Source organism: Lynx rufus, unplaced genomic scaffold (genome assembly GCF_022079265.1).
Source record: "Lynx rufus isolate CCGP_SWC_20201006 ecotype Redwood Valley unplaced genomic scaffold, mLynRuf1.p SCAF_38, whole genome shotgun sequence".
NCBI classification, from domain to species: domain Eukaryota; kingdom Metazoa; phylum Chordata; class Mammalia; order Carnivora; family Felidae; genus Lynx; species Lynx rufus.
In genome coordinates, this window is record NW_025814854.1 from 2,375,105 (window position 1) to 2,399,396 (window position 24,292).

The 24,292-nt window shown below is 62.2% G+C and overlaps 1 long non-coding RNA gene across 1 annotated transcript; it reads left to right on the plus strand.

The window, feature by feature from the left end:
- On the plus strand, window positions 1–2,895 carry LOC124522658 (uncharacterized). Its single transcript, XR_006964822.1, has 3 exons — window positions 1–1,234; window positions 1,822–2,026; window positions 2,378–2,895. It is a non-coding gene; the product is annotated as an uncharacterized LOC124522658 (long non-coding RNA).
- Window positions 2,896–24,292: the final 21,397 nt, after the last annotated feature.

Genomic DNA, 24,292 nt, shown 5'->3' on the forward strand with positions numbered 1-24,292 from the left:
GAGCCACCCAGGCTCCCCTAGATTTGTTTTTTTTTTTAAATAGCATTCCTGAACAAGCCTGGGAGAAAATCAAAGGAAACTAATTACAGCGAGCATCTTTAACGAGATGAGCAAAACCACACAGATTGGGTCTCAAGGACACTGACGTTCAAACCGATGGATCTGCTCACCCCCCCCCCCCCCCCCCGTGTGCCTTCCGCCAGCTGGGTCCACCGGGTGTGACGGTGTGTGCAGGTCACTTGGGAGTCGTCTCGCTGGCGCTCCCCCAGGTGCCTCGGCTCCCCTCACCTCCATACCTGCGCCCGGCTCCCTCCCCACTCGCCCGGGCTTCTCCAGGTGTCTCTGTGTGTTGACAAGGTGTATCTCGGCCTTTTACTTGGTGCACGCGGTTTGTGCGTGTTCCCGCACAGCTCCCGCAAGCGGGCTGGCCGAGGGTGCATCCCGTGGCGCTGTGTGAGGCGGGGGTCACCGGCTGGCACTTGCCGGGGACCCTGCAGTGGCGGGTGCGATGTGGAGGACCTCCCCCTTTCTAGGCCCGGCTGGGGCAAAGCCCCCCGTTCGCTCACCAGCAGCCCGCGTGGGCTGCAGGTGTCTGGACGGTTGTCTGTCCAGCCGTCTCTTACTGCAAGAGGTGAAAACTGTCACGGAAAGCTTCCCCTTGAGCCCTGGGCCCCACGCTTCACCTGCCTGAGGGCCTTGGCGGAGCTCCTGCCCTGCGGGCTCCCAGACGGGGACGCTTGCTGCTCCTGGGTGTCCCTGTCCCCACGAAGGTCCTCCTGTCACCCAGCCCGTGCGCACTTCCCCGGAGGAGGGCCTTCCCACACTCTCTGCCAGAGCACAGGACGCATTCTGCAAACCAACGACGCACAAAAGGCCCAGAGCCCAAAGCTCTACGGGCAGCGGGCTGGGAGGGGAGGCCCCAGCGTCTCAAAGGCGCAGGTGCAGGCATGGTGCCCCGGACCCGCCCGAGCCCCCTCGCGGTCCGGACGACGGCCCGCTTCCCTGGCCACCCTGGTGTCCGTCGAGGCTGCTGCAGGGCCTGAGGGGGACCCAGACCCAGGCTCTGAGTGGCTGGTTTCCGGGCCCGTCTCGGGCACACACGTTGCGACCTCTCCGTGAGCCTCAGTTTTCCCATCTGTAAAATGGGAAGAGGGGATGCCCAGGATTGACGTGAGCCTGAGGGGAAAGACTGGACGCAAGGACACTTGACGGGCCACCAGCTTGCATCAGCACGGTAGGCTGCTCCCGTGAGCACCGGCCACAGCACAGGAGGGCGGGTAGGCCAGGGCATTCCCCGGGTAAGCCTCTCCCTTCTGGAGCTTTGCTCCTGGCTCAAATGAGGAGTTCTGTTTCTGCCTTCCGGTCAGAAAACCGTTTAGGTCCCCTGTGGCATTTCTTTTTTTTTTTTTTTTTTTTAACGTTTATTTATTTTTGAGACAGACAGAGCATGAACGGGGGAGGGGCAGAGAGAGGGAGACACAGAATCCGAAACAGGCTCCAGGCTCTGAGCTGGCAGCACAGAGCCCGACGTGGGGCTCGAACTCACGAACTGTGAGATCACGACCTGAGCCGAAGTCGGCCGCTTAACCGACGGAGCCACCCAGGCGCCCCCCTGTGGCATTTCTAACAAGCTTCCCTCAGAGTCTGGTCTGACAGGCGCTCTGGCATCACAAGTTCAAAGGACTCTGGCAAAGCTGTGTTCCACATCTCCTTAGAGCTGCCCGGTGACATTAGCACACTGAAGGCTCTGATAAGTCCTGTAATAAGGAAGTCGGTATAAAGTGGAGTTGCCAAGTGTTCCCCGCACTTATTGGACGGCAGGACCTCTTTTGTGAACATCTGTGGACAGTACGTGGAATGAATGCCTGAAAATACTGTGCGTCTTCACCCTGGGAGAAGAGGGGGCAAGTCACTTGAAAGGCTACTGGGCCTCACATCCCCGTCTGCACCTCCCGCCGAGTCCGTCACAGACTTGTCTGTTAGAAGTAGGCTGCACAGAGGAAAGTGACCCGACTCCTGCTTCCGGGTGAGTCATGGCCTCGGCAGTCTGAGCATGCGATGGAGCCCGGCGAGAGCCGTCGGCAGGCTGGGACATCTCCTCGCCTGGCGAGGCCTCCGTGGCCTGTCTGAGGGGTCTCCTAGTGAGGGCTGCTGAGAGGTGGGCGAGCTGGCAGCTGAATGCCAGGAAGGCTGAGGGCTGCGCAGAGGGGGCACGGGAGGGGGATTGTGGGAGCCGTCCTGGCGGCGGCTGCAGCGGCAGCGGGGTGTGGGGGCTCAGCTGAAAACGGGGGCTCGGCCCCACTCGGCTCCTCTCGGACCCCCGCCTGCAGGGTCCTGGCTTCCTCTTCAAATGGGGCTTTTAATTCCTGTGTCAAAGGTCAAGTGAGAGGCCATCCCCTTAAGCATGGAGAGAATTACGAAACCGTGTCAACCTGTGAGGACATTTATCTTCTCGGAGAAAGTCGACGGCCTAAAAAGTCACTTTAAATGTGGCTGAGGCTGGCTGCTTCCCCTCGGACTTTCCATCAGCGACAACTCCCCGACGGGACAGGAGGCAGGCAGCGGGGCCAGCGGGCTAACTCCGCCCACCAAACCTGGAGCGCCCTCGCCTAGCCTGCGGTCCAGATTCCGTCCAGTCTGCAGAACTCCACACGCTGTTGTGTCTCCCCTGGGTGATGCTGTGGCCACAGAGCGTGGCACGTGTGTCACAAGAAGCCTGCAGCCCTCCCCCTATCTTGGGGAAGCCAGGCCCCAAGGCCCAGCCCCACGGGGGTGAAGGGAGGGGAGCCCCTCCTCTGGCTTCACCCCAGCAGGGCCACATTATTCAAAGGCCCTTCCTCCAAAAAGCAAAACAAAATAAATATCACATTTTATGGCAGCGTTGGTCTAAAGACAAATAGATTAATACTATATATCACAATTTATTTTTTATTTTTTTAAATTTACACCCAAATTAGCATATAGTGCAACAATGATTTCAGTAGATTCCTTAGTGCCCCTTCCCCATTTAGCCCATCCCCCCTCCCACAACCCCTCCAGTAACCCTCAGTTTGTTCTCCATATTTATGAGTCTCTTCTGTTTTGTCCCCCTCCCTGCTTTTTATTAGTTTTGTTCCCCTTCCCTTATGTTCATCTGTTTTGTCTCTTAAAGTCCTCATGAGTGAAGTCATATGATTTTTGTCTTTCTCTGACTAATTTCACTAGCATAATACCCTTCAGTTCCATCCACGTAGTTGCAAATGGCAAGATGTCATTCTTTTTGATCACCGAGTAATACTCCGTTGTATATATATACACCACATTTTCTTTATCCATTCATCCATCGATGGGCAGTTGGGCTCTTTCCATAATTTGGCGATTGTTGATAGTGCTGCTATAAACGTGGGGGTGCATGTGTCCCTTCAAAACGGCACACGTGTATCCCTTGGATAAATGCCTAGTAGTGCAATTGCTGGGTCGTCGGGTAGTTCTATTTTTAGTTTTTTGAGGACGCTCCATACTGTTTTCCAGAGGGGCTGCACCAGCTTGCATTCCTACCAACAATGCACACAATTTTTTCTTTGACCTAAAGTTTCAGTTTTCTCGGGACTTCCCTTTGCTCCCAGCTCAGCCTACTCATCTGTAACACGGGGACGGTCTAATACCGTCCCGTGGCTAATGCCTAGTGGGAGCCTGACAGGTGACTGCCATGACACAAAACCCACGGCCCGTGGGAACACACATCCCATCGCGTTGGACTCCCACACTTGGGCACCAAGACCCAGTGGTGACCTCCAGGCTGCCACTCCTTCCCCACAACTTTGTCCCTGGCTGCAGGAGTTTTACGTGACATCACCAAGCCGGTGAGAGACATTAATGTGGCACAGACTGTCTTGTTCCGCTGGAAGCCTTTAGGGTTTATCCAGATAAGGGCTGAGAGGGGCAGCCTTTTCGATAAACACAAAGGTGCCCTCGGTGACTCGAGGTGGTCGTCAGGGGTCAGGGCAAGCTAAGACCTCTCCCGGCACAGGTGCCCTCAGGTGTCTGAGCCCTGCTCTGGCCTGGGTCACTCAGCCACTGGCCCTTGGCCACCCTGGCTGGTGCTGAGTGTCGGAGGGCCGAGAAGGACAGCAGTGCAGACCTGTGGCTTTGCAGGCCTGCCAGTGGAGATGGCCTGGGCACCTGTGTGCCAGCACCTACCCCACGGCCCTCCGGTGTCGCCGGTGCTGCCCCTGCACCAGCCACACGGGCACTCCTGCTCTTCCGGACGGCCACAGGCTGCATCTTTCCCAGCCTGGCAGCAGCCGGCTTGGCCCCAGAGCCTGTACAGGCCAGGCCCTGCCTCGCCAGGCCCAGAACCCGCACCTCCCCTTGCCCAGTCCCACGCTGCTGGGAGGTTCACGCTTCCACCTCCTTTGGGGACTTCCTAAATGCTGCTCCCTCTTCTGCCCTGGGGCCTCCTGCATCTGTCTGGCTTCAGGGCCTGCACAGGGCCCGGCCAGTGGAGCCCCCTCCTCAATTCCGCCCCTGCCCCCAGGCCGGGGTGAGCACACCAGTGGCAGGCGGGCAGCTTCTTCTCCTCTCCTCCTCACCAGCCCCAGGTTAAGCTCTGGACCACTTGGTCCCAAAGGCCTCTCCCAGCCCTAGTGACTCCTCCCGGTGAGGAGTGTCCTCCCGCCTGTGCCCTTTGAATGAAACCCACAGAGGCATCGCCTATGCAGAAGGGCAGGAGCTCCCGGCCGCCCCTGAAGCTTGATACAGCGCCTGCTATGGGGGCCTGGGGCAGTCAGGGGCCGCCTCCGACCAGGCAGGGACCCCTTCTGGGAGGGTAGGCGTTTGCTGGCCGCCCAGCCTCACACCCTAGAGACCCCCAGGGGTCCAGACACAGCGGGCCATTGTGCTCAGGCTGGCGGGAGCCCCGTTTCTCTCTGCCGCTCACACGGGGCAAATCTGGACGAGACCCGAGAGGGCCAGCGCCTTGCCCAAGGTCACACCGCGGGTCGCAGGCAGGGCAGGGATGGGTACTCAGGCTGCGGCCTCGGCGGCGTACGGTCCGGGAGTGGGGACCCTAAATGGCCAGATTGACGGCGGGGTCAGACCCTTCCCGCTGGCCCTGATCGAGCGCCCCTTCCTCCGCCGCCGCAGGTCGCCACCGCCGCCAGGCTTCGCGGCCGCGTCCGGCGACCTCACCTCCAGCGCAAGCTGGCGAGCGCGCGGTGGGCGGGGCTCCGATCTGAGGGCGGGGCCGGGGTGGTGTCCTCGCCGGCGGCGGGCGGAGCTGAGGGCGGGGCTCCGAGAGGCCGCTCCCGCCCTCCTCGCAGGTCCGCCCTGACCTTGCGTGCAGGCCCGGCCCCCCGGGCGCGCGGCGGAGGCAGGGGCAGCGGCGGCCAATGAGATGGGCGGGAGGGGCGGGGCGCCGGTCGCGCGGGTGTTCCGTCGGGGCTGAGGCGCTGGGTTCCCTGCGGGAGGAGCGCGGCGGGCGAGGCTCCTACCGGCTGTGCGCGCCCGCCCGCGTGTGCGCGCCCGCGCGTGAACTTGCGCCCCGCGGTCCCCGCCGCTGTCAGCGCGCAGATCCCGGCCGGCGCGGCCCCGTGCTTTCCCAGATCCGCGTCAGCGTCGAGCGCTTTCGCGGCTGGACTCGGAGAGCGAGGCGGGCGGTCTGCGAGAGCGCGGGGCCTCCGGGACTCGCGACCCGGCGTGGGGTCTCCTGCCTTGCGCACGGGCCCTCAGGCCAACCCGGGTCCCCCGCGTCCCTCCCCCACCCCGCCCTCCGGCTGTCAGGGGCCGCGCTGCCTCTTGCGGACCGGACACGCGCGGCTCCGGAAGGTCCTGCGCCCCGGGGCTGGTCGTCTTGGAGCGAGAGGGAGCAGGAAGGTGGACGTGCCAACCCGTGAAGGGAGGGGACCCCGGGGGCCTGGACGGCCACCCGAGCGGACTCCAAAGCCGCCTGCCCTGCGTAGACTGGCCAGGTGTGAGTCCGGAGGCTGCGCGGTGAGAGCAAGGCGCCTGGGCGGGTCACTGTGCTGCCGGGCCCTACCTGTGTCCCACCCGATCACGTCTCCAGCGGGGCTTCGGGAGCTTTTGCATTTCATGGGGTGCCTCTGCTTGGTCCCAAAGCCGCCCCCACGTGACATACTTCTGGATTTTCTTTCTGAAACTCAAACTCGACCCCTCCCTTACGTTTAGAGAGGTCTCTGGGCACCAAGAGCTTTTGAAGATGGGTTAGTTTGGGTTCATTCCACCACGTTAAGGGATTTGAGCTCATACATTCTGCTTCAGACAGTCAGCTGTCACCTCACGGCCTCTTGAGTGTGTCCCCGATCAAAGCAGGTCCAGGAAGGGAAGTGAAATTGCCCTGAAAGAGAAATAAAAGTAGCAATTGTTTAGAAACAGTGGCTTAAAAGAAAATTGAGGCAGTTTGTGCAGGAATTCTAGACAGTGATTCTTTCAGACAATTCTCCTACTTCCAGTCTTCATATTATTTCCCAGGTCTGGTGCCATCGTCCACCTCCTAAGTCCCCTTTGTGCCGTGAGCAGTGGTGGGGTCAGTTGTGGCGCCCTCCCGTGGCTTGAATGATTCCCCTGGCTTTCCTCGCTGCCCCATGAGCTTAGAACTTGGTTCCGAAGTTCTGTCCCTCTGTCGTGCCCTGGGATGGCACTTTGAGGGTCATACTGCTAGGGGGGCAGCGTGTGGTGGGAATGGGAGCCGTCAAAACGATTCTGCCCTTTGGATGGATCATTATATTTTCTTGGCTTGCGTTGGATTTGGGCACCATGGAAAAGAGAACAGGTTCTCACTGTTACTGGAAACATGTAATGGAGAAAACACCAAAGTTATTGTCATATATTTTTTTAAGTGGATCTATTGGGACCTTTCTTAGTTACACAAGGAGATTGTCATCCTTTTACTGGTAGATAAAGGGGCCAGGAGAACACTTAGAGATAGTTTTCACAGGTGCCTTGCAAAATTCTAAAACAACTTTTTTTTTCTTTTTTCTTTTTTTTTTAAATAGGCTTCATGCCCAGGGCAGAGCCCAATGCAGGGCTTGAACTCATGACCCTGAGATCAAGACCTGAGTTGAGATCAAGAGACGGACACTTAATTGATTGAGCCACACAGGTGCCCCGAAAACAACTTTTTTAAAAAACAGCAAATTGAAATTTTTATATACACCCTTTTGGCTTTTTCTGGAGTGATATTTCCTGAAGGAAAGTTGAGTTTCACAGTCTTTTGAGCATTTGTCTTAAGTGGCCATATTTAAGTGTGTCCCAGGGACCTGGGCATTTTCACATGTGTTATGTCATTTAATTCCTTGTGGCCTCATCAAGCGGGTGATTCTTTACTGTTTTCAGTGCAGAAAAGTAGACCCAGAGAGGTGGAGTCACCTGCTTAGGAGATCCCAGCGAGTCTGAACATGGTCTTTCTTCCAACCAACTGGAGCCCTCCTTAGGGCCTAGCTCTCAGAATGAAGTTACTTGCTGTGGCTTTTCTTCTTCCACGTGGGGCAGTTCCCACCTATTGGTAGACAGGGGACAACGGTAATCTCTATTTTCAGATGTGAGTTTTCTTTCCTTTGTTGATTTGCAAAGGTATCACTTCAAAGACGTTTTCGTGCACCTTTAAGTTATGCGTTCGGCTGTCCAGACCCTCTTGTGGGTGTTAATGTTAGCAAGATGTCGCTTCATTAGGACGGATGACTTTTTTCTCTCTTTGCTTTGAAGTCTTTACAAAAAGGTTTCAATGGTCTTGCACAGTTTATCAACACCACCAGCTTTGTGGCACCAACACAGAGCTTTAGCCGAGGCTTTTCTAGGAGCCGCTGATACGACATCCAGATGTGTCCGTTCAGGAAGGCGCCGAGCCCCTGGGACGGAGCCCTGCCCCTCTGCTCCACCGATGGCGACAGCTGTGATTTCGCGGTCCGCAGTAACCGCCTGCGTGGCTTATCCCCCCGCAGCGTGAGTGTGAGCACCTTCCTCTCCCCTTCCTGCCCAGCATCTGGGTGACGCAGGAGTGAGGCTTAGGTCTGGCTCCAAACTTTGGCTCCATTCGCTTGGTTAAGTGTCACTGCTTTACTTATTTTCGCAGCGTTACCAAAGCCTCCAGAGTCGGTGGCTTCAAACAACAGTAATCGTTCATTATTGCTCATGGTGTCAGGGGCCCAGAATTCCCAGACAACTTGTGTGGCAGCCTCTGCTCGGGTTGGTCGGTGGGGGGCTGGGGCTGGAGCATCCCTTGAGGGTGTCCCCGCTCCCGTGGGTACCTGGGGACCCGCGCTGGGAGCAGCGGCGAGGTTGCTCGTGTGCTCTCTGAGAGAAAACTCGAGACCTGGGCCTGGATCTGCTGTGTGAGCGGTGAGCTCCTGAGTCTGCAGGGTGCTCCTTTAGGAATGCATGCCGCCGAACGGTATCGGTGGGCTTGACTGTTGTCTTTTTCTGTGAAAACCCACCCTGGGCACCTAGTGATTTGGGGCTGTAGAATGGGCCCGGCCCTAGCCTTTCATTACTGGGGATGGTTGCTGACCGTGAACTCTGGTGCAGGCTCCGGGCACGACAGGCTAGGCAGGTACTTCGGCTGTTCTCTGATTTTGTGCTTTGGAAGCCAGCCTGGAGGAGCTGGGGTGGGCCGTCCAGAGCCCGGACTTGAGCTCAGGTGTCTGACTTGCAGCCAGTAGGGGGTCCAGGTGGGGTGCCAGCTAGGCCTCTACCTGGGACTCAGGAGGCAGAGAGGGGCTTGGTCCGTCTGCCGGGCTCCCGCTGCTGGGGGCCACCTGGAGGGGACTGCGGCCGTGTGAGGCCCCCTGCGGGGAGGCAGTCCCCTCTCCCTCTCCGTGTGAGTGGAGAGCCAAGGTGACAGGCACGGAGGAAGCCTCCACCCTGATCTCAGAGACCAGAACAAGCAGAGAGGATGGGGGAGCTGAGCCGGTGCAGCAGTAGCTGCTGAGGGGCGGGGTGTGGGTGTCCCCTGCGTCCAGGTGCCCTGCTCAGGAAGCCGCCACCCACACCTGAGCGGGGCTGGGGGTCCAGAAGGGCTGAAGGGTGGCCCCAGGCCTCTGACCAAACGAAGCGTGTTGGTCGAGTTTCATCGTTCTTTGGGGGGGTTTGGGCAGGGGTTTGCACGGGGCAGGGACTGTGTGTGAGGAAAGCAGGGTTATTAACTTTGGGGAACTGAGCTGGGAGTGACGGCCTAGTCAAGGGGTCATGTAGCCATTTGGGGCGGTTCGGACGTGTGGGACCTGGTATAGGGAGGGACGTGTTGCCAAGATCTGCACCCTCTTCTTCCTCACCGTCTGCAGAATGTTCTGGAACGTGCTGGGTACCATGGTACACGGGTTATTAGATGTCGACAGAAGTAAGTGCGGCGCTGAGGGGTGAACGCGGCCACGGAGCGGAGCTGGTGGCGCGGACCCTCCGTGGGTGAAAGAAACGGCGGGATTGGTGTTTAGACCGCGCGTTGCCATGGTAAAACATCTGTGGCTTATTAGCAGCTGAACTGTGTCACCTAAGGGTCCAGATGTTGACGCCCTCACTCCAGTGTCTCCGAGTGTGACCTTGCTGGGAAATGGGGCGCCGCACCAGACGTGGGATGAGAAGGAGGAGCCGGTACTGGACGGGGCGGGGCCTTAGAGGAAGGGGTGTGGCCACAGACACAGGGTCCTGCCCCCACTGGCCCTGGAGCCGCCAGAAACCCCCGGAGGGCGGGGGTCACGGCCTCCCAGCGTCTTCGCAGGGAGCGTGGTCCTGCCCGCGCCTCGACCCCCACGCTTGTGGCCTCCGCGCCGCGACATCGAAGCTCTCCGCTGTGCTGAGCCGCCTCCTCCGTGGCGCTCCGATACGACGTCCCCAGGGCACTCGTGTACCTTTGCGAGTGCTGCCTCTGACTCTGTTAATCAACTGAAACGGACAAACAGAAATAGAGCCGGCTCGGGTGCCCTTTTCGGAGGTAGCTTCCCAGAGAATGAGAGCGGCCGCAGAAGCCAGCTAAGGAGTCCCAGTGCAGGCGGGGGGCTGGCGTCTGCACCCGGGCCGAGTCCGCGGAGAGGGCGCGTCCCACAGCACCTCGCGTGCAGCGACGGAGGGGGGAGCCGGGTGTGTAGATGACGCGCCGCGGGCCAGCCTGAGGATCGTGGCCTCTGTCCTCCGGCCACGGAGGGGGTTTCTGGGGCTTGGGGCTCCGGCTTGCTTCCTTTTGGGCTGGTTGGGGGGCGCGAAGTGCCGGGAAGGGACAGCCCGGCCCCCAGAGGTGGGGTGCAGTGGGCGCGGTGGGGGACCCCAATCAGTGGTCTGCTTGCACAGAAGGACCAGCGCCTCTAAGGCGGGTGCTGTGTGGCTGCAGGGGTGAGACGGTTAAGGGAGGACGCGGGGTCACAAAGGACGGCTCCCAGCACGCGGAGCCACAGCGGGTGTCGGAGCTCACGGGTGCTTCCAGAAGTGCCCAGGAGCCCAGACAGCGTCCTGCGTCGGTCCTCGTAGCTCTCGGGCTGGAGCCCCATGCCCGCGCTTCGCCCCCGTCTGTCCGTGAGCCGGCTGGTTCTCTCACCGGCACCCGTTGTGTGGGCCCCGAGCCGTGTCCGGGCTTTGCCTCCCTCTTCCTGGCACCTCCCAGTCAGTGTCGGTCTCGGCTTCCTTGTCTGAGCCTCTCTGAGCCCCGGAAACGGCTGCCCTGCTGCTTGCTTCCTTCTCCACACCTGCCTCCAGCGGTCATTGTTTGTCTCGTGCTTTTCCCGAGGGCAGCACACGTGTCCGCAAGGCCAGGTCGCCGTCCTGAGCCGCGCTGTCCCTGGCTTTTCCCGCGAACCGTGACTGTATCACGCATTATGACCATGACATCCCCTCCTGATGGTTTGATTTCTTTTCCTTTTAATTTTTTTTAATGTTTATTTATTTGTGAGAGAGACAGAGCACAAGTGGGGAGGGGCAGAGAGAGAGGGAGACACAGAATCCGAAACAGGCTCCAGGCTCCGAGCTGTCAGCACAGAGCCCGACTCGGGGCTCGAACTCACGGACCGCGAGATCGTGACCTGAGCGGAAGTTGGATGTTTAACTGACTGAGCCACCCGGGCGCCCTGAGGGTTTTCTTTTTCTTTCTGTGTGGACGTGTGGTGGGCCTGGTGGCCTTTCTGGAAATGGCTGTCCTTTGTCCACCATCGGTCAGCAGGTTTCCCACTCTCACTTCAGCCCCAGGTGGGGAGGCCAAGGCTTACACGGAGGAGCTGGCCTGCCCAAGTCCCTGGGGAGCACTGTGGGGACACCGTGGGGGACTGTGGGAGGACTGAAGGTCCGTGGGAGTGCCGTGGGGGGGCTGTGGGTCTGTGGGGTGCCATGAGGGGCAGTGGTGGGGGCTGCAGTTCCGTGGGGGTACTGTGGGGGATGGTGGGGGCCGTGGGGGGACTGTCGGGAGAACATGGGAGGGCCGTGGGGGGCCGTGGGGGGACTGTGGGGGATGGTGGGGGCCGTGGGGGGACTGTCGGGAGAACATGGGAGGGCCGTGGGGGGCCGTGGGGGGGCTGTGGGGGATGGTGGGGGCTGTGGGTAGACCGGGGGTGACCATGGGGGCCCCTGGGGGGACTGTGGGGGTGCTGCTGGTCTGTGGGGAGGACTGGCAGCTGCTGAGAGACAAGTACGGATCCCTGATGGTGTGAGTGGCTTGTGTGTTGACGGAGTTTCCTGCTCGTTTCGGGGCTGCTTCCTCATCGTGGGTCTGACCGTGTCTCAGGCTTGGAGAACTCCGGTCACTGGTCCGCTCGCCTGGGCCGGGTCCCGCCAGCTTCGCGCAGCCCTGCTGGGGGGCCGGGGCCCCGGGGCGGCCGTCTGTCTCTGCCCAGCCGGACTGCTGACGAGTGTCTTCTTTCTGGGTCACGAGGTGACTTTGTCCCTTGTGGGAAGCAACCGGAGATTTCCTTCTGATTGTGTCTGTGTTTGGAAGTCACAGGACATGACCCCTTAGGAAGCTGGGCGTGATCCAGGCTGCGTGCTGGTGCAGGTTGAAAGGCAACCAAAGCAGAAAGTCAGAAAAAATCGAGCGGCGCCGCTCCCGGACCCCCGCAAGGTGGTTCTGTGTCCCCACAGCATCCGGGGCTTGCCCGGGGGCCCAGCCAGATGGCGGTGGCCCGCGTGCAGCCCCCAGGTTGCGGGCGCGGCACCCCTGGGGCTGGGCTGGGAGAGTCGGTGGAGGCAGAGCAGTAGGGGCTCGCCAGGGGGCCCCTCAGACTCCCCGGGGCGGGTCGCAGCCAGGACACGCAGCTTGGTGGCCCCGAGCCAGAGGACGGGGCCAACCCGCCTCGCTGGCACCGGCACCTCCCAGGCCCAGCGCCCTCCGGGAACCTGGCCGTGGGCCCGTGCGTGTGGCACTGTCCACGTCTTCCCGGAAGACGCGGCCCGTGGGCTCCGCGGCCGACCTGAGTGGGGAGCGCGGGCGCGGCCGGTGCTGACCAGGGTGCCGCCACGTCCCCGAAAGGCGTGAGGCTTTGTGCCAGGCCGCGTCCCGTCCCCCCTCAGTGGTCAGGGGTCTCGGCAGGGCAGAGAACCTGCCTTGTGTCCTGCTCCCCTGTCTCCTCTGTGGAGGTCTTGAGTGGAGGACGGGCTGCTGGAAGTCAGGCGGCCGTGGGCACACGTGGCCCTGACGCAGGCCTGGGTGCAGTCGGCACCTTAGGTCCCAGGACGGCGCAGGGCCACCCTCGGCACCGCTGCCAGGCGACACCGCCGCCCCTGTTGGGGTCGGACGAGCAGACGCGCCTGCCGTGCACCTTGGTGCCCCCGCGGCTCCAGCGTCTGGGCTCCGGGGTCCAAGAGGTGACGCCACGGTGGTGGGAGCGCCCGCCGCGGGAAAGCCCGGTGCCAGCCTGCCCGGGGAACGCCACATTGCCAGGCCATGCCCTCCCCGGGCCGCCCTACCTCACCCACGGTGCCCCAGCTATCTTCCGCCGGCGGCGGCTTCGTGGCTGGCGGTGAGGACACCTCGGCCCCCCTTGGCGACCCGTAGGGCCCTGCGCTCTGACCCCGTCACGGCACCCGGCGGAAGCGGGCACGTCCCTGCTCTTGACCCGCAGCACCCCCTCGTCCACCCCGCAGCCGGGCCGGTGGCCGGGCTCATCCGGGCGAGGGGCAGGTGACAGGAGGGCACTCGCTGGACTTTCTGCAGTGACAGGGGTGAGGCTCGTCTCCGGGGCGGTGTGCTCGCCCCACTGGCACCGCCCGCAGCTGGGGGTGAGATCCGACCGCTCGGGGCAGTTCTGTGGCCTGGGGCGCCCCCGCGGCGAGAGCTGGTGGCTCGGGGAGGTTCTGCCGTGCCATCTGGCAGCCAGCCGCAGGCCGTGCTGTGGCGCTGGTTTCCTCTGGCGTGGTGATCTCTGCCCCTCGGCAGGAGGTGGGCAGCCCAGGAGTGCGCTTTGGGCTTCGCTGGGTTGAGGTGGCTGCGTCCCCAGCACTAGCACCTGTGGCCACGCCACCTGCCGGGCCTGGCAGGGTGTGGGTCGCCCTCAGCCCCTTGTGCGTGCGTGTGTGTGCGTGTGTGTGTGTGCCTGAGCACACACCTGCTGCGTGGGCAGGTGCGCGTGTCGGGATCCTGGTCCCACGTGTCCCTGTGGTTCTCGCGTCCCCTGCCCTCCTGGGGGTGGGACAGCCGTGGCAACCCATCTGTACAGGGGGCCGGCGTGCAGGACAGGGTGGAATGGGGCTCAGCGGTCGGGTGGGCCGGCCCAGCTACACGCAGAGGGCGGGCTGCAGGGTCGGGCCAGGCGCGGCACGGCGTCGCCGAGGAACGAAGCCCGGGACGCGTGAAGCCTGTGGGTCTCTCCGAAACGCTTCCCTTGGTCTGTGCGTCGCCGTGGCCCGCGCCCCGGTCCTAGAGCTCCGCCCGGCCCGCCCCAGGCTTCCGCCAGCCCCTGTGCCTGAAGTGAGGTGCTTTCCCGAGTCCCGCGAGCCACGCTGGCCGACCACGGGGCCCGGGGAGGGGGTAACGGGAACCCCGATTTGCAGCTGGTCGGTAGGAGGCGCGGGAGGCATCTGAGGGGGGGGGGGGGTCTCGAGAGGCGGAGCCCTGAGCCTCCGGCATCTGCGCTAAGCGCAGCGGGTGTCAGAACGGCGCCCGCGTCTGCAGAGAGCGGGACAGCGGGCCCTGGTCCACGTGGAGCACCGCTGCTCCCGAGTCCTCACTCTTGGTGAGCGATTGCTTCCACGGGAGACGTGTCGGATTTTCTATTTTTATTGGCCAACCTGTGTTTCGGAGTTGAAATTAAAACGTCGTTACCGGAAGAGAGCAGGTTAGCCACGGCGCTGGCAGAGTCTGGCAACAGGTTCCGGTTTCTGTGAAGCGTGTTTTCCCGGCTTTCGGAAGCTTTTGGGGCCGAGAGAAGATCTTCGGCCGCCTGCGGTGTGATGACAGCTGCTCCGCGTCGCGTGGCTCCCCGCCGCGGGATCCGTGCAGCCTCCCTGCCGGACGCAGCTGCGGGCCCGGCCCCTGGCGTCCCGTCGGAGGCGGAGGGTAATGGCGGTGGGGGGCGCTCCCCCGTCGCCCGCCGGCGTTCGGGGTGAGGGGGCCGCGCCTCGCCAGGGAGCCCTCCACTGCCGCGGGCCTCCCGGGCCGACCTTCCGTCTTGTCGGGCCTGTCCTCGTCCACACGCGTCAGGGTCACGGATGGAGCGGCTCGTACCCGCTCCTTTATCGTTTCTGCTGTCGCCTTCCCCGAAGTCGGACGGACTGTTTTATAGGAGGTTCGTCTCATCGACTCTGCGTTAACATCTCAGTCTTCTTACTCGATCGTTCTCCTGTTTTGTTACTTACCTGTAGGTGGAAGGTGATGCCCGTGGAAGCCGTGGGCAGAGGTGGTGGCAGTGCCGTGTGGCGATACCCGGGGGGCCGCTAAGCCTCGGGGTCACACTCTGCTCCCCATTTCTGAGAGAGTCAGTGCCGGGGTCAGGTGTGGGCCCTGGGGTCAGGGGTCAGTTGTGGGTGCTGGGGTCAGGTGTGGGCACCAGGGTCAGAGGTCAGGTGTGGGCATTGGGGTCAGGAGTCAGGTGTGGGCACTGGGGTCAAGAGTGGATCCTAGGGTCAGGTGTGGGCACCGGGGTCAGGGGTCAGGTGTGGGCATTGGGGTCAGGGGTTAGGTGTGGCCACTGGGGTCAGGTGTGGATGCCAGAGTGAGAGGTCAGGTGTGGGCACTGGGGTCAGGGGTCAGATGTGGGCACTGGGGTCAGGAGTGGATCCTAGGGTCAGAAGTGGGCACGAGGGTCAGGGGTCAGGTGTGGGCACCAGGTGAGGCTCGGGATGGGACCTGTAGGACCCGGGTGGCTGAGGCACCAGGAGTGTGGCAGCCCCGGGCGTGAGGTAGGGGAAGGTTGTGGGAGCGGGCACCCATCAGGCCCACCATGGCCTTCTCCTGCGGGGTCAGCAAGGATATTTGAGTGGTGACAAGGGCATTGCCACAGGCTGCCCACCCCCCACCCCCGGCAGCCCAGCAGGTGCTCTGTGAACGGTGGGATGCGGGGGGTGGGAGGCGCCCGGTGGTCCAACCTCTGGCGAGGTCTGGCTGCCCTCGCTGCCAGGGTCCCTCCAGGGTCCCACCGTGTCTGTTCAATGGAGCTGCTTCTTGAGAGGGGCTGCCAGGAGGGTGTGGTTTGGGACCTTGTGAATCCGAAAGGGTCTTTTGTCTTGTCTCTGTGGGGCTGAATCCGTGGGAACAGCTTCTTTTGGACTCTGGATGCCTTCAGGGCCCAGCGCTGGGCCCCCTGCTTCCTCTCTGGGGTTTCTGGGTGACAGACTGGTGCCGGGGCTCAGGGCTCTGCCGGGGGCTGTGTGGGGGGCTTCCTGGATTATCTGGGGCTGATTGGTGGCGCAGAGGTCCCTGGCGTCCCCGGTGTCCCCGACTCTGAGATTGGGCCCCTGCTGACCCTCGCATTTCCTGTTTCTCTGTTTACCTTCTGTCTTATTTTGGGGGCGGAGCCTTGGGTCTGGGGGTGATTCTTCCTCCTGCACTGCCTTCCCTCCGGACCACCGGCCTGTCTCCGTGTTCACGTGCGCCTGGGCACCTGGGACATTTGCTGGGACATTTGCATGTCTCCTGGTTTCCCACCAGAGGCTCTGTCTTGTGGCCCTTTGGCCTGAGCTTTTGGGGGGTGAGCTGGGTTTCCCGCCTCCTGGGAGCCCCGTGTCTGCATCTCTCCGGGTTTCCTTTGGGGTCGGGCTCCACAGAGAATGTGTCCAGCCCCCTCCTGGCCAGGCTGCGAGCACAGTCAGGGCCCCCGAGCTCAGTGTCCCACTCTTGTGCAAGGCTGGGAGAGGCGCTGGCCCAGACGTGGGGGGTTGGGGGGTCTAGGGATCCAATTGTGTCTCCAGTGAGGCCTCCTTATTACAGCTCCCTCACCCAACACACACAGACACACTCCTGCACACGCGTGTGCCGTCCTGTGCACACGCACACCCTCACCTCCGACCATCTCTGCTCCGACCTGTGGCGGGGACATTATGAACCCCACAGGCCTCGGTGGCCTCGGCTAGGCCGGCCTTCTCCCTTTGCCGTCTGAGGGAGGCACTGGAGTTGGTCACATTGGCCCCATGGCCAAGTGCACATGAGTGCTGGGCTCCAGACCCCTGCCCCGCCCCGGGGCTCCTGCTCAGCCCCGGCCTTCTGGGAGGGCTGGGACCCCGTGGACAGGGCCTGCTTTGGTGCAGCACAGACGCCGTGAGCTTTGCACACATAGCTGGGGCCATGCTTTGCAGGAGCGCAGATCTGTGTGCTGTGGTTCGGAGACGGCCTGTTGCCTCAGCCGGTGCACCGGGGGTGGGCCAGGCCCTGGATCCTCGCTGAAGGAATTTGGGATGGCTCACAGGGGCGTTTCTGTTTTCCCTGCAGAGTCTCACCAGCTCAGCCGTAGCTGGTGACCTCGGCTTGGAGTGGTGGAGACGTGATGGGGGGGGTGCTCTTGCCGGGCAGGAAGTCGGGGCCTGTCTCTGGGTGCGTCCCCACGGATGGCACACTAGTTGAAGGACTTATAACTCAAAATCTGACTTATAACTCCGAGTCTTGACCTTTGGGTTTGGAAAAAAAAATTAATGTTTGTTTATTTATTTACTTATTTATTAATGTTTATTATTTTTTTAAATTTTTTTAACGTTTTTTTAATTATTATTTTTGAGACAGAGAGTGACAGAGCATGAACGGGGGAGGGGCAGAGAGAGAGGGAGACACAGAATCGGAAACAGGCTCCAGGCTCCGAGCCATCAGCCCAGAGCCCGACGCGGGGCTCGAACTCACGGACCGTGAGAGCGTGACCTGAGCTGAAGTCGGACGCTTAACCGACTGCGCCACCCAGGCGCCCCATAATAATGTTTATTTTTGAGAGAGAGACAGAGAGAGAAAGAGAGAGACAGAGCGTGAGTGGAGGAGGGGCAGAGAGAGAGGGAGACACAGAATCCGAAGCAGCTGCAGCACAGAGCCCGACGCGGGGCTCGAACTCACGGACTGTGAGATCACGACCTGAGCCGAAGCCAGACACTTAACCGACTGAGCCACCCAGGCGCCCCTTGAAAAAATATTTTATGTTCGTCTGCTTAGATGCAGGTAATAGGAAACCGAGTGATGGTCCAGAAGCAGGCCTGTCCAGTGATAAGGGTCGCACATGTCAGTGTGGCCCCGGGCCAGGTCCGAGTTGGCCTCAGACCCTGGTTTCCTCTCTGCCGTCTTCAGCCACAGGCCAAGGCCCGCCTCCGGGAGAGGTGGTGGCGACGCCCCTCTCGGGCCACGCGGCTGATGCCGAGTGTAGATTCACTGCTCTGCTCGTGTTCTTTTGTGTGGCGGCCACCACGTCTCTTTCACAGATGGTGTGTAGATGGGCTCGTGCCCCGGCGACGGAGGACCTCTCCACAGCGGCTCTCCTGCCCCCGTCTTGTCACTGCCCCGGGGACGCTCCTGCTAGCTTGCGTGTGTGCTGTGGGGCCAGCGCCGTCCACGCGTGGACCAAGGCAGGGGCGGAGCCAGCATGGCAGCAGAGGCGAGGGGCCGCCGCCCCGTCTGAGGCCCTGTCCCACCGGCCTGCAGAGACCAGCGTGGCCTCGAGGTGGGCCACGTGGCTTGCAGGGAGGCGTGAAATCAAGTCCTCCTTGATTTGAATAAAGAAATTACTTCATGAATCCATGTTTTGTGAGCAAGATGTGTGGCCAGTTGTATCTTTAAAGGTTTGAATCAATCGTTTCTCAGTGGCTTACTATAGAACAACCGGAAGAGTGAGGCCGACTGTCTTATAGAGCCAAATAATTTCCTTAAAAGGGCTGGCTTTCAAGGAGGGACTCGGGGGACGCTGGGTGCCTCAGTCGGTTAAGTGTCCACCTCCTGATTGGCTCAGGTCGTGGTCTCACGGTTTGTGAGTTCGAGCCCCACGTCGGGCTCTGTGCCGACAGCGTGGAGCCCGGAGCCTGCTTCCGATTCTGTGTCTCCCTCTGTCTCTGCCCCTCCCCGCTCGTTCTCTCTCTCTGTCTCTCTCAAACATAAATATTGAAAAAAAAATTGAAAAAAATAAAAAACAAGACAAAAGTAAAAAAACAAAGCAAAACAAAAACCAAGAGGGAGTCTGTTCTAAGGGGGAAGTGCTCATGTACTCGGGTTCCCCGTGGAACTCTTTCTAAGAAGTCCTCCCGCCAAAGAGGGAGACAGCCTGTTTCCAGCCAGGCGGTCGCTCGGGAAGGTTTGTGGTGCTGGCCCGGCTGGCGTGGGTTCTGGGCCCTGTAGGTGCCCGTGTGCGGGGGGCCTGTAGAAGCCCCGAACCACGTGGTGACACCTGTCCGGGACAGTGTGGCTGTGGCCCAGGAGGGGAGGCTGACCGCCCGGTCACCGAGGTCACGCCTAGCAGGTGGGGCCAGGCGGGAGGCTGCTCCGGCAGCACGTGGCAGACGACACGCAGGTTCAGGACCAGGAGTTCAGGGTCAGGGCCGGGGCTCAGTATCGAGGGGGACAGGGCCGCGATCGTGCCACGAGTGGTCAGGAGGTAGAGTGGGGGAGCCAGCACCCTCCCTCTGCCCAGCCCTGGATCAGGAACCCTACGCACGGTTGGGGTGGGCCTGCTGGGTCTTAGACCCTGTGGGACGGCCGAGGACAGGTGCCACCGCGTGGACAGGGCTCAGTTTGCAGTTGAGGGGAGATTGCCCTGGGCGCCTCTGTCTTGAATGGCTTGGGGAAGAATCGGCCCCCCCGCCCCCGCCCAGGGAGTCGGGTCTCAGCGGGACAGCACCCTGGCTCAGCCACTGGGGGCCTGCAGAGTGGGGCAGGCTTGAGTGTGGTGTGTGACTGGCGCACAGGGGACCACGGATACTTTATGTGAACTTGGACACCCGTTTCCGGGCCACTTGCATAACCCCCTGGAAATGCTTTCCGCCTGTATCTTTTCCCTTTTGTTTTCTTTAAACATTTTTTTAACGTTTATTCATCCTTGAGAGAGAGAGGCAAGGATGAGTGGGGGAGGGGCAGAGAGGAAGGGAGACACAATCCAGAGCAGGCTCCAGGCTCTGAGCGGTCAGCACAGAGCCCGACGCGGGACTCGAACTCACAGACTGAGAGATCATGGCCTGAGGTGAAGTCGGACACTTAACCGACTGGGCGACCCAGGCACCCCAGCCCGTATCTTTAATGTTGCAGACTTTAAAAAATTCAAAACACCTTTGCTGCCTTGATTTTGAAGAAGATGACACCCTAGGGGAGAGGCCGTGTCCTCCCCGTACGACCCATGCGGCCTCATGGGCAACGTTATGCCCGCCGGCCCACGGAGCATGTGCCCGGGCCCCGCCACGTCAGCCCCTGCCCGTGGGCCCCTCGGGAGCCGATGGCCGCTGAGGGTGAGGGCAGGAGCGACAGAGACCCCACGACTGGGACAGCGCGGGGGAGGAGGGCGTCTTCTCTCCCGACTGCTGAGAGCTAGACCTGGGGCACATCCAGAGCCACTGAGTCCGGGCGGGCGGGTTGGGTGTCGGGGGGCCGCCTCCTCGTGTCTTCCCGGCGCGTGGAACGTGACGTGTGATTCGGGTCCAGCCTTTCCTAAAGAAGTATTTTGGAGTTTTATGGCTTTTACAGTTCTGGAGAAAGCGGCTCTGCTTTGAGTGAATTCTCACCAAGCGGGAGCCCGCGTGCGGACCCCGGTGCGGGTGTGTGTCCTTCGGTAAAAGGCCTGCCGTGAAGGCGCCGGAGGCCCGGCCCCGCTGCTGGGCGCTGTCGTCCGTGGGTGCTGAACGGCCAGCCTGCCGCCTCCAGCGTCCCGCCTGCCCTTCCGAGCGGCCGTCGGTGGTCTCTGCGCTGAGGGGCTTCTGGCGGGGCCGGGAGGACCGTGGTCCTGGCGGCGCCTGCTCTGTGACTTTAGTAAAAGGCCTTGCGTTACACGCGTTTACTTCCTGGTTTCAAGCAGTCAGGCGTCAGGCCCGTGGGTCTGGGGTAGCACAGGACGGAGGGGTGTCTCTTAGTTTTCATTCCTAATTTAATAAGATCGGGGATTCCTCCCGAAGTCCCTGACCTCAGGAACTCTGGGTAAGAGGAAGGAGTTTGTGATAGAGAAAACGTTAACGATCATTGGAGAAATTTTCTTGATTTTTGTCCCCCTGAGAAAACGTTCCCAGGTCACAGTCATTCGTGGAAGCCACCTTAACTGCCACGAACTGCACATCGAAGGTGTGTGAAGCTGGGAAGTGTGTTTCCCTGGATTGGCCTTCCTGAGGCCGAGCGCCAGAGCCTGGAGCAGGACGAGGGTTGGGGGAACTGCTCGCCAGCCCCTTCCCCGCACGATGGGGGGCAGGGCCCCACGGCCAGTCCTTCAGGCCCACCCTGCGCTGACCTCTGGCCACGTGGGCAGATCAGCAGCACCAGGTCTGACACGTTTATTTGCAGAAGTCTGCAGTGGCCATGATGGCTTCTCTGAGGATGTCAGAGAACTTTCTCTTCCTAGAATCTAGGCTGTAGTCTGAGGGGCCCTGAGACTTCCAGAGGGGCACCGCTCCGTCCTGGAGCTCACGGGCTGGACTCCTGCGGGAGCGGCGACCGCGTCCCTGCAGAGGGCAGCATTCAGCACGTGCCGTGTGGCCCGAGTCAGGCGGGTGTGGAGAGCCTGTCCCGTGAGTGGCTCTCAGCCACTGCGGAGCTTAAAAAGAAGTGGCCCCTGGGCCCACGCGGGGTGTCGCCTGCACGGCGGGGCTTTCTGGAGCATTCCGGGTTTAACCTGAAGAGGAAGAATGAAAGATCCGGGTGCACAGAGCCCTTTGCTCCGCGGTGCGGGGCGCCTTTGGTCAGCAGCAGGCGGGGCCGCGGTGGCGTCTGGGTGGGGCCGAAGCCGCTCCCCTCCCAGAGCTCACGGGCTGAGTGTGGGTCTGGAGTCGGACCATAGCCAGCAGGCCACCTGAAGTGCAAAGGAGCCTTTGGGGTCCTGCTGGTGCCTAAAAGTGTCACCAGCGTCCCCGGAGCCTCCGCCTGGCCGCTGATGGGGTGGAGGGGCCCAAAGAGCCTCCGGGATCTGCAGGCAGGCCCTTGGGGGGCACACGATTCGGGTCCTGGGACCCCTGCATTGGATTTCCAGCACATCTGCCAGATTCTACGCTGCGAGGCTGTGCTTTGGGGTGAATTTCTGGAGTTGGGCTCCGTGCGCTTACCTGCATAAAGCTGACGGTTCCCACTCGCACTCTGCTCTGGGGTTGACCTGTGGATCCCGTGGTGGGGGTGGGTGACGCTACCAGATGGCTGGGTGTGGGGCAAGGTCCCTGTGCTGACAGAGCCCGGGTCACGGTGCTGTGAGGCCTACAGGTCACTGATGGCCTCTGGGATGGGGCAGCCTGGGCAGAAACAGGGGTGGGGGGAGACGGGCAGGGGCCTTGGGGGACATCATGGAGGTGGTGTCAGGTGACTGGAGAGCCCTCCAGGATGACTCCTTGGCCGCAGCTGGATGGGGATCCTGGCCTGGTGGGAAAGAGCAGGAGAGGATCAGAGAGGGCAGGCACTGTGGGTGGGAGCAGGCCCAGCTGGCCTCCCAGACCTGAGGACTCTGGGCAGGTGGCGGGTTGGTGGGGGGCGGGCCCCTCACATCCAGGTGGTCGGGAGAGGGCCTACACCATGTCAGTGGCTGGTTTTGCAGTGGGGACAGTGGGGAGTGGGTGGGGGGGGGGCAGTGGGGAGCTGGTGTGGGGTGGTGGGAAGGGCCAGAACAGTGGGGGCCTGTGTCACAGGGGTCAGGCCAGGCCAAGTAAGTCCTGGCTGTGTGGTGGCAGGAGTGTGGACTCCTGTGGACCCCACTGGTAGATGAGGGGCCCAGAGGACACAGCTCCCTCTGAGGACCCCTCACCCCTGTGCCCTGGAGGATCCTTGCCGTCCCTGGTGGTGACCGTCCTGTGTCCCCTCCTGCCGGACGGTGAGCAGGCTTAGGGAGGCGTCCCCAGCTCAGTCCCCTGGGAGCAGCCCCTCGTCTGGGGCTGGAGCACGTCCCACCTGTTCTCATGATCAGACAGCTTGCTCTGCGCCCCCACCGAGCAGAGGGCCTGCTCTCCTGGGTAGGTGGGGGCAAGGGAGACTGTGAACTTGACCCGCCCCTCCGACCTTTAGATGGTGCCCTCAGCCCCTCCTGGATACGGAGCAGCCCTGAGGCTGCCCTGGGCCCTGCACCCTCCCTCTCCCTCCCTCCCCCTCTGCCTTCCCCCCCCCCCCCCCCCCCCCCGTCCCAGCCTGCTCCCTCTGGGGCGGGGTGGCCTCCTCTCTGAGACCTCACCTGCTTCTCTTGGGCTTCCCGTCCCCTCCCCCTCCACTGGAGCTTGCTTCTGGCTGCCTTCTCCACCCGTTCCCCGCCCCCATTCTGCACATCCTGCCCCCCCCCCCAGGTGTCCCACACCCCGCTTAGGGGGCGGGATTAAGAGCCCGCCTGTCTCTGTCGGGGTCTCACTTCCACCAGCTGTGGGTGTGGGAGGTCCGGTGGCTGCCTGGGGCCCTCACCCTGCCCTGGGGCCCTGGGCGCAGGGCCTGCACACACAGGGAGGAGTTCCTGCAGTTTTGTTTTTTACTGAAGCCACTTTGTCACCCACGGGCGGGCCTGACGTTGCTGACAGCCTTTCCCGGGGACCTGGGACGGGGCGAGGCGGAGGCCTGGGAGGAGGCCTGCGGCGCAGCCCAGCCTTTGGGGCCCATCCTCAGCATCTGCCTCAGCGCTCTGTCCTCGGCAGGGTCCTCTGGGTTGGGGCAGCCCCTACCTGGGCGGCGGTGGCTAGAGGGCTGGACATCGTGGCTCTGGGGAGTGGGCAGGGGTCCGGGTCTCAGGTGACAGGGCTTGGGCTGCGGATCTCCGAAGCTACCTCTTCCTTCTGGAGGCTAGGCTGCTCCAGACAGTTCCCTGCCCCCACCCAGGGCTCCTGCTCTCCCCCCAGACCCCGTCCCCTCTCCTGGGCCACCCCCACCCCGGGCCTCCCAGGGCAGGGGGCACTGGTGGGCTCCGGACAGGGAGGGGGCTGAGGCTGGGGGTGGGAATGGGACAGGCCCCTCCACTTGCCCTCACAGCCCAGGCTCCCCATAGCCCTGCCTCCCTTCAGCCATCACTCTCCCGGAGACCCCCATGGAGGGGGGGGGGGGGAGTTGGCCCCACCCTTGGGCTGCCCCCTCCCTGCTGTGGCCCCAATGTCCCTGCTGAGGGACCTCTGCAGACCAGGTCCAGGGAAGGCAGCCCCTTGGGGATGGGCCGGCCCTAGGACCCCTGCCCACGTCACCAGCCCCCCTCTCTCTGCTGGCCTGGGCCTGGGCCTTCCGTGGCCGCCGTCCCCGCTGACTGTGCGCCTGCCTGCAGTTCCCTCCACCGGGCGGCTGGGGTGGCTCTGAGGGAGGGGGGCGCAGACTGGGGCCTCAGCCGCGGTGGGCGATGCGGGGTCTGCAGGGACAGCCTGCCTTCCTCGCCCCTTGTCCCTGACATGGGTTTTCTCTGGCCTCCTGTGCCTGAGTGCCAGTGCCCAGGCTGAGACCACTGGCCTCCCTCCAGGCTGTAGCCAAATGGTAAAGGGCAGTGGTGGCCTGGGGTGGGGTGTCTGCAGTCTTCACCCTTCCCCCAGCGTGTCCCCCGGCATGTCCCCCAGCGTGTCCTCTGCCCAGTGGGCCAGTCAAAGGTCTCACCTGCTGTGAGAGCACTAGTTTTAGCTCCCGGCCTGTTTGGCCTCTGGGTGTAAGGGGCGTCCCTGGAGGGTCCCGAACCCCACGCTGGCCCCAGTGGCCTCCTGACACCTGCCCTGGCGGGCAGAGGCAGACCCCTCTGTAGAAATATCAGAGACCCAGGTCTCGGGAGCCCACACGCTTGCTCACTTGGCGGATGAATGGTCCCTGGCC